Below are 15,156 nucleotides of genomic sequence, written 5' to 3' on the forward strand. Positions count from 1 at the left end.
TTTTTTAGTTTTAAATGTCATTTGAGTCAGTTGAAAATCCTCGAAGAATGGCACACACGTCTTAAAATTACAGATGCACAGGTGCTTGGTTGATAGACAGTGACAAAGACTATCAGATTGAGCTAGTTTTTGGTGTATTTACGAATAAAGGACTATAAGTTTTGGTCCTTTTGTTCAAAATATGTAATTCATGGTTATCAAAACTTTCGCCTACTAGTATTATTTTTTTAAATTGAGTCATCTACATTCGTACGATCACACATAATGTTTAAGAAAATGAAAATTTCACTGCGAGAACTTGAATCTTGTACAAAGATTAAAAGAACTGCGCCGGTTGATGCTTTATATGCCATTTGAGTCGATGACCAGTCTAAAAACCTCATAGAATGGCATTTTTGGCCAAAACGACTTAAAATTCCATATGCACAGGCAGTTGGAGGATAAGGTATTGAAACTGGAAAGTCCGTCACAGACTATCCAATTGGTTTATTTATGTATGTGACCGGAACATTATTTATAATTAAGTCACTCTGTTTATATTCCATTTAATAGGTATACATACGTATAAAGACTAAGTGGTCTAATGACCTGCAAATATTACAATACATAATATCAGTAATGAACAATGATGGGCAAATGGAAACATACAAGCAATGGCTTGAAGTCTATTGCTCAGAGGGACCAGTTCGAAAGTATAAATCAACAGCAAGACGGAGATGCGAAACGAATAGTGCATAGTTGAAAAGAGAACCCTGTAGCATCACTAATAGCTGTGTTGTACGCCTACACCATCGAACCAATATGTTCCTTCCAATCGGATGTGTCTTCTTCCCGCAGTGTTTCCAACGTTCGTAGTAAAGAAGAGCTGAAACTTTCTGCGTTTCCGTTCTAATGGGTATGGTGTGGTTCATGACTTCGAAAATACTTCGCTAACTGGTACAGCTCATGAATGGTTTTACTTAGGAAAGTTCGACTCTGATCACTGTGTATACGTTGTAGTAAACCATTGAACTGCAAGAAAGGCTCGTACAATGCCTTTGCAGCTGTATGTGCTGACGTATTTGTTAATGGAACAGCTTTTGCTTACCAAGTGATATGATCGGTTATTCTCATAATTTGCAAGGTACGACTTCAATGAAAGTTATGCAAACTTATTCCATGGGTCGAGTTGTTCAAATAGGAAGGAGAGGTAGAACAGGAGTAGCTGATGTCATTAAACGTACATGGTAAAAATATGTTAATGAATGTACATGTATTAAAATCATCTCTAAACCAGACCAGAAGAGTTTTTGCCTAGCTATGGTATGTGCTATCCGGATCAGCAGGTGCTCGTCAGTTGTCAATGTCAACAAAATGTCGGCACCTCTACCAAAGCAATAAGTCGACAGGAAGAATTTTCGACAAACAACTCTTCCAGATGCGCCTAAGTCTATTTATCCTAGTCAAGGTCCTGGATTTCCATTCATATGCCAGCCTGGGTGATTGTCTTGGCTCGCAACTGATTTTGCTTCAGGGACTGATTCATTTAATCCTGCATTTTGCTTAGCGACCAGATTACATGTAAATTGAGATACTATGGAATCTTTTACAAAGTGTCATAATAATATTTCTGTGCAGGGGTAGTCGGTTTAATTAACCTATATGTATAAGCTTGATGATATGTTGCTATACGTATGGTCTTACACCTGCACATTGAACAAAAAGAAGTAGATTGTAGTCTTAAAGGTAAGCTTATATCCAGTACACACTAACGTTATCAAATTTGTTTCATATATTTATATTCAAGCAGTATATTTTCATTCTTCTTGCGCCGAAATGTCACATAGTCTTATTTTCAGATTTTAATCAAGCATTTAGCTAAGCTGAGCATTATTTGAAACCTGTATATATAGGTGTAAATAAAAAGCAAGGACATACGTGTGTTGGTTACCTGTAACTTTAATTCTTAATGATTTTAACTGTTATGGATAGTTTTAGCTCCTGTTTTTATTTTCATCTAGATTATAACCTGTTTTTTCAGCCGATAGAATCGCCTATCAGTATCAGCTTTGAATAAGTACCAAGCTTAATCGTTAACATTTGCACTTTTACAAATCAACAGACATGAACTCGTGATTTGGTTACCCGCCTGCTGAAAATATAAAAAAGCCTGAGACATTATAGAACTAGACGTATTTGAACTTTTGAACGTAAAGCTTGACTTTTCTACAGGTCTTGTGCGCAACACACAACCGCATCATGTCATACTTTTGTAAAGATACAGTCCAGACAATGTTAAGTCCGGCCCTGAGTCCTATTAAAAGTACTCATTTTGACATTAAGCCTCTAAGTGTGATCTTGACCTTAATGTTGAGTCCTGGGACATGTATGCGACATGTATCCTTATCCTGATGTACATTCGTGTCCAGTTTCCAAGAATACCCATAATGGTTGATTGATAGTTTGCCCTGACAAGTCCTATGAACAGTTATCAATTCAACCTTTGACCTCCATTCTAAGCTTGACCTTCACATTTTATGTACAGACCTGAGTCTTTTGCGGGACACGAAGCATGGTGAACTTTGTGGCAATTATTTTTGAAAACCCTATAAGTATGGTCAAGATATAGCTAAGACAATTTTCAGTCCGGACGGAATGCACTACAGCACGAACATACACGGAACCGCCATTGTGAAAACTATGTCTTGCTCACCGCATGCACAGGCTCGACAACAAATTAGGCTTTTTATCGCTCGCTCTGCCCTTCTTAATTATTATGATGTGATCTCGTATGTTCTAAGTTCTTAATAAATGTCTAGGAAGTTAATTTAATAAACAGATCAATACTCAACAAATCTTCAAAATCTCTATGTAAATTTACATAAAGCTGGCCTTATACTTTTTCTAGGCAAAGACTTCTAACATCGGAATGAAACGTAAAACAAACCTCAATATTTGTGATTTATGATCAATATTATAAGGTTAAATGTGTTTATAAACTTTGTATAATATAGATCACTCGAATATTGAAATGCATGTTATTCAAACTCTAAGACGAGTAATTCAATAAGACAATACATAATATTAATAACTGGAAAAAGAATTACCACCACTGATTTGCAATTTCATATCCTAGTGACTTGCGATTTCAAGTATTATAACGTGGTGATCGATTGTGAAACATTTTATATCCGTAAAAGGTCGATGATCAAACCTTTCGTATACTGCAGTCAAACATTTGCACTGCTCATTTTTAGTCATAATTACTATTATTGATAGACGCTAGATATCAGCCTTTATATAAAAAATATGTATAGCTACGTGGCCATAAATTCTCGTTAAAATACGCCAAAATACTGCTTATATGTTGTTGATTTTTTGTTGTTTTTTAATGCAATGAATGATAATGCAATAAACACAAGAGTAATATGAGTTGCCTCCCTTGAAAAAAACGTATCCTAAAAGACAAACATGTCAATGGATATAGATTCCGACTATAAATCCCAAATGAAACTGCGCGACGGTTTGATGAACTTGTTTTCGAAAGTAAAGCGCTTTAACTGAAATCAAATTCTTCTGTCGAAGGTGCAGATTGCCTACCGTCATTTTGCAGTCTGACGAGTAGTGTGTTTGTTTGTTTGTAGAACTGCATTACTTGAATAATGCTATATCATAATCGAAAATACACATGTACATGCATAGTTTGTATAACTGTATTTGCTTCGTTTGCAATATTCCGTATTCAACAATGAGCTTAAATGCCTTTCATATAATCGAAATCTTCTTTTAGTATTTCCGGTTACATGTTCAGATGATGTCAACAGCAATTAGTTTGTGTATGTTAACATCCGAAATCAAGATAAAATGTTTATGACATTAAGTGTTTTATCTGCTTTGTTTAACTAACTCTTTTTCATGATAAACATGCGCTAATGATTTCTTAGGTGATATTTCTTATTGAATATAAAATTAATACACAGTATAACAACAAACAGGAAAAATAATAACCACCACTGATTTGCAATTTCATATCCTAGTGATTTGCGATTTCAAATAGTATTACATGGTGATTGATTGTGAAACATTTTATATCCGAAGAAGGTCGATGATCAAACCTTTCGTATACTGCAGTCAAGCATTTACACTGCTCATTTTAGTCATAATCACTATTATTGATGGACGCTAGATATCAGCATTTATAAAAAATATTTATAGCTACGTGCCCATGAATTTTCGTTAAAATACGCCAAAATGTTGCATATATCTTGTTGTTATTTTTTAATGCAATGGTTTATAATGCAATAAAATATTGTTAGTTATACCGTCGTTGTTGGCTATCGTGGGTGACGGGTGGTCTCGAACCATCGTTTGTTGCGTTCACACCTCTCGGCGGCGTTTGACAACAGGGTTAGCTTCTCACTCCGAGACCACAAGGCCATTGTGAATTCTTTCTACATGGTGAGTAGTGTTTTGTCTTAAAACTACAGTGGCTGTGTAATGAACAGCATGGATCAGCGTGTCTTAAATATATCCTTTCATACCAGAATAGCTATTTAAAATCATTAATAATTGTACATAAATGAAGAGCATACAATCATTTCAGCAATCATCTATGCAGTGATTAAGCAGATGAGATCTCTCTACCACCATAAAAAAACACTCTTTCAGAAATTCATTTTATAATTTATCATTAAATTTCCATCTTGTTTTATTTAAATCTTTAAAAAAATGAACATTCTAGATTTTGTTTGCAGTCACATAATTTTGATTATCTTTAGGACTGGTTATTTGTGTGACAGCAGTTATAACATTTACAAAACAGAAAGAAATAAGGTAACCACTGTATTAAGTTTAGTTCATTTAAAAGGGTTTTTGCTTTTATTTATGGCGCCCTCCTGTCCTCATAATCGAGAGCAATACGTGCACGCTTTTATCCTCATGATCGAGAACAATATGTGCACCCTTCTGCCCTCATGATCGAGAGCAATATGTTCCCCCTTCTGCCCTCATGATCGAGAGCAATATGTGCAGCCTTCTGCCCTCATGATCGAGAGCAATATGTGCACACTTCTACCCTCATGAACGAGAACAATATGTGCCCCCTTCTGCCCTCATGATCGAGGGCAATATGTGCAGCCTTCTGCCCTCATGATCGAGAGCAAAATGTGCCCCCTTATGCCCTCATGATCGAGAGCAATATGTGCACCCTTCTACCCTCTTGATCGTGAGCAATGTGTGCACCCTTCTGCCCTCTTGATGGAGAGCAATGTGTGCACCCTTCTTCCCTCATGATCGTGAGCAATGTGTGCACCCTTCTGCCCTCTTGATGGAGAGCAATGTGTGCACCCTTCTTCCCTCATGATCGTGAGCAATGTGTGCACCCTTCTGCCCTCTTGATGGAGAGCAATATGTGCACCCTTCTTCCCTCATGATCGAGAGCAATATGTGCAGCCTTCTGCCCTCATGATCGAGAGCAATATGTGCAGCCTTCTTCCCTCATGATCGAGAGCAATATGTGCAGCCTTCTGCCCTCATGATCGAGAGCCATATGTGCAGCCTTCTTCCCTCATGATCGAGAGCAATATGTGCAGCCTTCTGCCCTCATGATCGAGAGCAATATGTGCAGCCTTCTTCCCTCATGATCGAGAGCAATATGTGCAGCCTTCTGCCTTCATGATCGAGAGCAATATGTGCACCCTTCTGCCCTCATGATCGAGAGCCATATGTGCAGCCTTCTTCCCTCATGATCGAGAGCAATATGTGCAGCCTTCTGCCCTCATGATCGAGAGCAATATGTGCAGCCTTCTGCCTTCATGATCGAGAGCAATATGTGCACCCTTCTACCCTCATGATCGTGAGCAATGTGTGCACCCTTCTGCCCTCATGATCGAGAGCCATATGTGCAGCCTTCTTCCCTCATGATCGAGAGCAATATGTGCAGCCTTCTGCCCTCATGATCGAGAGCAATATGTGCAGCCTTCTGCCTTCATGATCGAGAGCAATATGTGCACCCTTCTACCCCCATGATCGAGAGTAATATGTGCACGCGTCTACCCTCTTGATGGAGAGCAATAATAGGGGCGTAGCTTCCTTTAGGCACTGTAGGCACGTGCCTACACATTTTTCTCAAAAATGAAAAAAATAAAAGTTTCAAAAATGCAATAAAAATTGAAGGGTGAGGGGGGTAAGCGGTATAGTGTCGATCTGCAGCGAACCCATCGAATATGAAAATAAGTCCGTATTTAATTACACTATTTTTTAAAAAATCGAAGGTTTTCATAACTGGTTCGAAGTAGTGTGGTAACGAAACTTCAAAGCGACCAAGGAAGTCAGATCAAAGTTTTTGAGCGCTTGATTTGAAATTGTAACAACTTGACATGGCCAAACAGGACCCTACATATCCGGATATTGGCGGTTCTAGCTTCCGTGCCACTGATGAGGAAACGAAGCCACGTCTTCTGACTGAAACCTGGTCGTCTTGTCTATTGAACCCATTCCCATTTCGGTATGCCTATTGCATTTCTGTGCCATAGTTTTAAATTTAATGCGTCTGACCTTGCAACGTGTGAACAGCGTATGACATTAAATAATTGTTTTGCTTGTCACCCAAAGTCCAATTTGCAGGTGGTTTGATCTTCGTCTAAGACTTCTTCGAACTCTTGGTGTTGCACCCATGGCCTTCAAGAAGTGAATTCAAAGGTTGTACACTCACTGAATAGAACAAAGACTTTTCACAGTGGAGGCCCCTCGTTGACCGCTGGTACGTTTGAGGGTCCTTCGAAATACTATATTCATACAAAACCTGCCCAAATACTTGAATGAATACTTGAAAAAAAATCGCATTTGGATGTTTTTACTTTTATTTTGATAAAGAGGTGGGTTATGCGAATATGTCGCATCAAACCAGTTACTTGTATAATTACACTCTTACGACCTTTACCCATTACTAAATGCATAATAAACACATTTGCAATAAAAATCAAAGCGCGTAAAACGTTGAACGGCTTTTGAATGGAACGGAAAGTGAGTGAAGATTTCTCATTTTGTCTCAGTATTTTCAGACCAGAATCTAGAGCATGCTGCATATGCATATTTATAAACCACTTATATAAATCTATTCATTTTGTCCACGAGTGACTATGATGAAGGCATTATTAAGATTCATCAATGCATACAGGGAATAAATAGTATGTGAGTGATTAGATCCTGAAGAATTTTGCGCGCGGATCTTGTCATTGTAGAAAGAGAAAGTGCTTGTTAATTTAGGTGATTGACTTTGTAAATTACTTTTTCTTGCAAATTTTGAGCCACGGAGTGATTTTTTTCTCGACAAGGAAAAGTCCCCGCCTCCCTTTCCCTTTAAAGACACCCATCTGAAAATATATAAACACAATCGTTAGATTTTTGCCTTATAATAACTGGAAATACAGAATTAGAATTACTACGATCATTTGCAAACAAGTATTACTTTATTAGACACCAAATGAACCTTACAGTTCGCGAAGCATTGTGGTAGCTCGTCATACTTTAAAATGATGATATTAATTCAGTTAATTGTTAATTTTCATGTTGTGAAATTACTACAGTTTTTTCACAATTCGTTTCCTACTAGTTTACAATTCATTGGCACCACAATGTTCAGAAAATCGGGCATAGTGCACCAAGTATAACAAACAAAGTTCTAAATTTTTTAACGAGGCAACCTATTGTCGATAAAAAATCCACACACATGTAAAAAAATGCTTAAACATAAGGTACAATAATAATTCTCAGATTTTTACGTTGTCAGCACTAACCTCTAGCAAGAAGTTATGCAAATTCTAGACGATCAGATTTTAAATTTTATATATAACTTTTACATTTAGAACAACTCATAGCTAATGAAAAATAAGAAACCATACTCACTGTTTGCATCCATATTCCACTCATTGGCACTATATAACGGAAGACGCGTTGGAGCATTTTCAACACATAACAAAATGTTATGGCTCCAATGATTGCCCGTCGTGATGCAGTCTCCTTAATACGCAACTACAATGGATAGTCCACCTAAATGGCCGTCAACCAGTCTTTTGACGATTTTTAGACTATGGCAGACTGGTTACAGGGATACACATGAAATGTCAAAATAATAAAAAAAAGTATCCCTGATCGCTCATTATTGTAGCTACTACAATGGAGTATAAAAGCGAATGCTTTAGAAAGAAAATGAAGGCTGCTATAAGTGTATCTTGTTGGTGAAATTGCCATGATAAGTTCTAACATTGATATTTAGTGTAAGCTTTGTTTCTTTGTAAATATCGTTCAAGTGTATTAATAAATAAATGGTAGTAGAAGAACATTATATTGTGTTAATTTCCTATGTTAGTTAAGCTCTACATAAAGGGCTAGTGAATTATCTAAATAAATATTTGTGGCAGCGAACTACTGAATTTCCAGCACAGAAAAAGTGAGCAACGGATGTTTTATAACCATTCGGATTATTAAAATATCACCAGAAAACATTTATAATTACTTTTTAATGACTTAGATGCATTAAGTTCCAGTAATGATGTGAAGCGTATTATAACTAAATGGTGCAAACCACAACAAGAGCTTTACCATCGTTCAAGTGTGAATCTTTCTTAGAAACAATGCATTTAACCTGTTAAATAGTGCGATTATTTGCCGTGTAAGGGATGTAAGCCGTGCTTGAAACGTCACAATGAACGGAATTTGCATAAGTGGATAATGTGATACTTTTATTTACTAGGAACATTACCGTTTTCAGGGAAAATACAGGGAATACAAGTGTGCATGCTGTCATGTCATTTTTAGACTGTCTTTAGAGAGCGGTATTTCAGAAACGCGACTAGTCGCCTGACACGACATATTGAACATGAATATATTAATACACACCACCTGCGTAGCAACAGAACTACTTACGTGAATGTGGGGCGTCAAGTACCTGCTTATGTGTATTTAACGCGTTATTGCCTTTTTTATGACAAACATTGCGTGTTACTCTTAGTATAGCTGTACCGTTGCAATTTGGTGAGTTTTATTGAACAAAATAATGAAAATTAATGAAAGCATAGCATTTACATACGAAGTCATTTTACCCTACAACCAATAGTAAGCTACACCACATGTTTGCACCCCGTGTGACGTCACACATATCCCAGCATTCAAGACTGACCCGGCAAACCCCGGCAAAGAACTTATTTTATGAATGAAAGCTATTAAGAAATAAATCATACGCGGTTAAAGAGTTCATGTCATGTAATATTTTGTGAAATAGCTTTTATGTTTCAAATGATTTTTTTCAGCAGCAATCGAACTAGTATATTTGTTTGAGTAAATTATTTGGATTATACCTATCACAGTGTGTCAACGTTATGCCTATTGTTATTTTGGACTACAGGGTGTAGTTTAGAAAGTCATACACAATATGGCGGCGATTATGCGGAAATGAAATTTAATGTTACTTCGAATACGTTCTTCTACAAAATAACCGACCTGTAATTAGTGCTAAATTTGCTTTAACATCAATCGAAGCAAAAATGGCATTTATGTATGTGTTTAAAAATGTTAAATTTAGATGGAGACAATCCAGAAATGAGCTGCAAGGAAGTGATCGATTTCGGACACGAAGGTACATGTACATTAGTCTGAAATAATAGACGTGTTATACGGGATTCTTCCAATCCCTAACGTCTAAACGGGGGTGTTGAAAATATTGAAATTGTATTAAGTGAAGTATTTTATTGTTGAAATGGATAATAAAGTAAAGATTTATATTCATATTTTACCATGGAAGTGCAAAGCTATTTTGCAAAAAAACAAGCATTTAATGCATTAAAACACATTATTTACCTTTTCATTAAAAGGAAAGTTGACTGACGCAGACAACGATTATGCCAAGTGGAACAACTTGACCCAATCGTAATAATTCGGCCACCTCCGACAAGCTTCGAGATAATACAATCGTAACAACTTGGCCTTGGCCAAACAATCTGAACACCTCAGCCAGTATCCAACAGGGATTGACTATCTCGAAGCCTACCTTAGATGGCGAGTTGTTACAATTGATGGCCGAAATGTTCCGATTGTTGTAAAATTGTGAACTGCAGCCTTGCAGGTGCCCTTCATGTATATATTGTTATGTTTTGACAGAATGAAATGAAGAAAAAACCATCAAACTCATAATTATTTGGTTGATATTACTTTTTGGTTACGGAATTTATATAAAATAACATTATCTGGTAATATTTCTTGTTTTTATGATATGTTATAGATGCAATATGCTTTAACCCGAAATCCCGATCGGAATAACTACCCACTTTTCGTACAAAACAATTTGTACATGAAGGATTTGCTGTATCAAAAATCGTAAAAAAATCTGTCAACGTACAATTATTTGGACTAGAAGGTAGCTACAATAATGAGCGATCAGGGATACTTTTTTATTATTTTGACATTTCATGTGTATCACCAGTCTGCCATAGCCTAAAAATCGTCAAAAGACTGGTTGACGGCCATTTAGGTGGACTAGACTAGAAGGTACATCTAGCTGATCTACATCTCTTAGTCTAAATATTTGCACGTTGACGGACTCTTTTTACGATTAAAAAAAAAAAAAAATATATATATATATATATATATATATATATATATATATATATATATATATGGCAAGATTATTCACTAAAATTATTTCGCATTTTTAATTATTGTTTAACCTGAAACGTCTCAACCATCAAAAAAGAACATATAATTATGCTTCAATATTCTAAAAAAATAGACGTGTTATATGGGATTCTTCCAATCCCTTACGTCTAATCGGGTTTGTGCAAAACAGGGTGGGGGTTGAAAGATATTGAAATCGTAGTTCGATAAGTATTATATGTTTGAAATAGATATTAAAGGTTTATATTCGTATTTTAGTTATTACCATGTAAGTGCAAAGATTTTTTTCACAAAACAAGCATTTAATGCATTTAAACACAACCATTTTACATCTATGTAAATCTATGCACCACAGCCTTGCAGGTGATCTTCATGTATAACAGTTCATATCATTATGTTTTGACAGTATGAAATGAAGAAAAACACTCATCAAACTCATAATAATTCGTCAGCTTTTATTTTTTGCGTACATAACTCATATTTTAGATATATATAATTATCTGACCCGGAATCCCAATCGGAATAGCTACCCACTTTTGGTACAAAAAATTGTATGTGAAGGATATGCCATTTCAAAATTTGTAAAAAGATCAGTTAAGTTACTATTATTTGGACTAGTGCTTCAAGTGTTTGATTCATTGTCTCTATAGTGTATAATGCACCTGTCAATTGTAGAGCCAAGCTGGGAGTTGCCTAAAAATCGGTTACCCGGTTAGCTCAGTTTGACAGATCTCCATGCAAGTGTTCACATGGTCGTGGGTTCAAGCACCATACAAGTAGCATCTTTTCTTAAAGGTTTACTTTAGAACCCATCATCCAGGAGTAAACAATTATGATTTTTTTATTAAATATTACAGACCATGTTCTTTTTTAAACTTTCAGATTGAGAAGTGCCTGGATACAAGGCTAGTATTGTTAACATCATCTGATACAATCAACTGGAACAAAGCTGAAATGGCTGCCTGACCTGACTTAAAAATTGGATTGCAGTACATCAGACTAGAAGATTACAAGTATTGAGGTGGACAAAATGAAACCTGAGCCTACCAAAGCTGACAGATTGCACAAGAAACACATAAATGCAGGTATTTACTGAGATATTGTTATTATTTTTTGAAACTTCTCATTCATTTAGGAAGTTCAGTTGAAACAGAGTTGGCAAAAAAAAGAACAAAGGTATATACATTTTGAATTCTAATTCAAATGAGAACTTTACTGGCCAGCACAGAATGGTAAAATGCTAGTCTACCAATATAAATGTGCCTGGTTCGAATCAGTAAAGCTGATGAATGTACTGGTTGTGTAGCCATATGTTAAAGGTGCACTCTCACAGATTGTCTGTTTTACCAACTCTTTTTTTATTTCTTGGTCTTGTAATGAATTATTTTTTGCGAATTTCTGAACACTGGACATAACAGAAAACTGGAAAGAGTGGATCGCTGCTTTCTTATATTAATTCAGTCAAAAAAGACAACTGAAAATATTGGAACGCTGTTTTCTTATTTTAATACGGTCAAAAGATGATGTTCTGTGCCAAAAATCTCATTATTAGTAAAGTGTTAGTAATGCTTTTAACCTTAAAACCAATAGTTACAAATGTAAAAACATGATCTTATCTTTTGTCAGCAGTCTTATTTCATCAATTTTCATACTGCTTTTCATTAGCTTATTCCAAGCCAAAAAGTAAAAGAAGTTATCAAAACCTTCAATCGGTGACTGAGAGTGCAGCACTCTTACAGATTGAACGTTTTTACTACTTTATTTATTTTTTGTTTTGCAACGGGCCAATTTATGTGAAAATGCATGTTAACCATTCATATAAGATTGCGGACAATAAATTTGTCAGAAAATGTTTATATTTAAGTTCAAAATGTTTTATGCATTTTTCTTAAACAGTTAGTAACGCTTTAAGCCATAAAACCTTTGTTTTCGACCTGAAATATGGAAGTCTGCAATCTAATATTTTGTCAGTAGTCTTATATCACTGGTTTGCAGATATTTTAGCAAAAAAGTAGGTCATTCCAAGACAAAAAATACAAAAGTTGTAAAAACAGTAAATCTGTGAGAGTGCAGCTTTAAATGACTAAATGTTTTGATTTGGCTCAATTTTCACCTTAAATCTTATAGTTTTGTGGCATCTAAATGTTTTTTTTTAAACAACATTACATGTGCATATGTATATATTTGTTCTTAAATTTGTAATTTAGATTGGAAGATTCATTCTCTTGAAAGTAGAAAAAGGCATGTTACTTACTGTTATCACTGCCATGACAGAAACCATATTGAGGAGCTGGTCCACCTGTAGGAAGAATTGCGCTATTGGTTGGAGCAACACTATTACCCAGCCATACACCAGCACTTAGTTTGTCATAGGGAGCATTTCTGAGCAGTTATGGAGACCACTAACTATGCAGGTATGTCATAATCAAAATCTTGGTTTATATATTTTTTTATAATTTAGCATCTGTTGAGAAGAAATTTATTTCTAGATTGAAGGCACACTCTATAGATTGATGCCCAAAAATATATTTCTTATTTTAATGCATTATCATGTCTAACTCATTTGACTTAAATGATCAAAGCAAAAGAAATGCAAATGATTAATCTGCAGATATACAAATGTAAGCTTTTTTAACTGGGGAAATTGTTGCCACTTGTCTATTAATTAAAGAACACATTTATAATTAATAATGTTTAATCTGTACACAAATCATATGCCTTCTTTGTTTTAACCATCAATGTCAAAGAGTCCAGCATGATAATGCATTAAATTGAAAAAAAATGCATTAATTTATATGAACCCTTTAAAACAAAGACATTTCCTAAATCCAATAAAAAATAATTGAATATTGATGCAGAGTTCAGTTAGAATATAATATAACTTTTTTTGCAGTTGTTGCAGTGAAACTTGCACCAGTGTGTTTTCTGTGGAGATAAAGAGATAGTGTCCAGCAATGAAGACCCAACTCAAGATCTGACCTTGTAAGGCCAATATGAAATAACTGTGTGGGAAAATGGGAAAAACCTGCAGTCAGGAATGCATGGAAATCATCAAAAGAACAGTGTTAAATTAATCTTGAATAACTTGACATTTATTTTGTTTGACATATTTATTCATGGTGCAGTGAAAACATTCTTTTTTTCTCATGGTTATTTAAATTTAGTATTGATAGGAGGGAACATCACTATGTAATTTCATGTTCATAGTCAGATCAAAACCCATGTACATGCCCAAATGAGCATTCGAAAATATCAAAATGGTACTTGTTGTATGTAGTGTAAGTTAATTAACATAATAAACAAAAATATTTAATCAATTTCAATTTATTATGCCCCTTTCAAAGAAGAGGAGTATATTGCTTTGCACATGTTGGCCACTACGTCCGTCTGTCTGACAGTAGGCCAAAGTTTTTCCGGGTGATAACTCTACAATTCCTAGACCTATTGTCAAACTTGACATGAAAGTTTGGTTTAACCAGTAGATGACCCCTTTTGATTTTAGGGGTAATATGGTCAAAGGTCACAGTGACCTTGAACAGGAAGGTGTCAAACCATACATCTGACTGATAAGTTGACAATGCCTGCACCTATGGCCCTCAAACTCAATATGGAGGCTAAGTCTGACTATTAGAAGATCCTATTGATTTAAGAGGTCATTGGGTCAAAAGTCAAGGTCACAGTGACCTTGAATGCTTAAAGGTTGTACTAATAATGACTGGACAAAGCCTGCACCCATGGCCCTTGAACAACTTGACTTTGGGGTTGGGCCTGATCAGTAGGTGAGCCCTATTGATTTGTCACAGACCATTGAACGCAAAAAGCTTGCCTGTGTGACAACTCGACAAAGTCTGCACCCATGGCCTTCAAACTTGAAATTTAGGTTTGGGGTGACCAGCAGATGACCCCTTCGGATTTGGAGGTCAAGGTCACATTTCCAATATTGGTCATTAAAACTATGTCATTTACTTATTCCCTGCTGCTAAGAGGATACATGTTTATCAGCAAATATCAGCCGTCATCTGAATATGAGTGAAAACTGTACCAACTACCCTCATACATAGCATAATCTTAAAACTGTATCAAAGGCATCTTTTGTCAATGAAAAACCAGCTGTCATTTCGGTCCATGCATATTTCATTCAATTGTCCAGATATTCTTGACAACATGGCGCTAATTAATGCTGCAGGTTTGAAATTTAAGACATTAGTTTTTTTTCTTCAGCACCATGCAGATTTATTAACACTTTTATAATAAAAACAAACTAGAAAACACATTTTAAAGATATTAGTTTTTTTCATGGTATGATGCCACAGCACCATGCAGATTTGTTTTCACTTTTATATCAAAGAAAGTAACTCGAACACAAATTTTGTAGATATGTGGACTCTGTTGATAGAAGTTCTGGGAGGCATTTTTAGGCTTGAAAGAGCATCATTTTAAAGTTATATTTTTATTATGTCCCTTGAATCTTGGGTATAGTTTGTATTGTATTTGCATTTTAAAGACATT

The 15,156-nt window shown here is 35.5% G+C and overlaps 1 long non-coding RNA gene across 2 annotated transcripts; it reads left to right on the forward strand.

Annotated features, from left to right (window-relative positions):
* Positions 1-9,420: 9,420 nt before the first annotated feature.
* Positions 9,421-14,205, forward strand: LOC128241693 (uncharacterized). 2 transcript variants are annotated; one of them, XR_008262446.1, is made up of 4 exons: positions 9,421-9,613; positions 11,530-11,732; positions 12,855-13,061; positions 13,541-14,205. It is a non-coding gene; the product is annotated as an uncharacterized LOC128241693 (long non-coding RNA). The 2 variants fall into 2 exon arrangements; XR_008262445.1 differs by having other exon boundaries at positions 12,922-13,061.
* The last annotated feature ends 951 nt before the right edge of the window (positions 14,206-15,156 follow it).

This window comes from Mya arenaria, chromosome 7 (genome assembly GCF_026914265.1).
Source record: "Mya arenaria isolate MELC-2E11 chromosome 7, ASM2691426v1".
NCBI lineage: Eukaryota > Metazoa > Mollusca > Bivalvia > Myida > Myidae > Mya > Mya arenaria.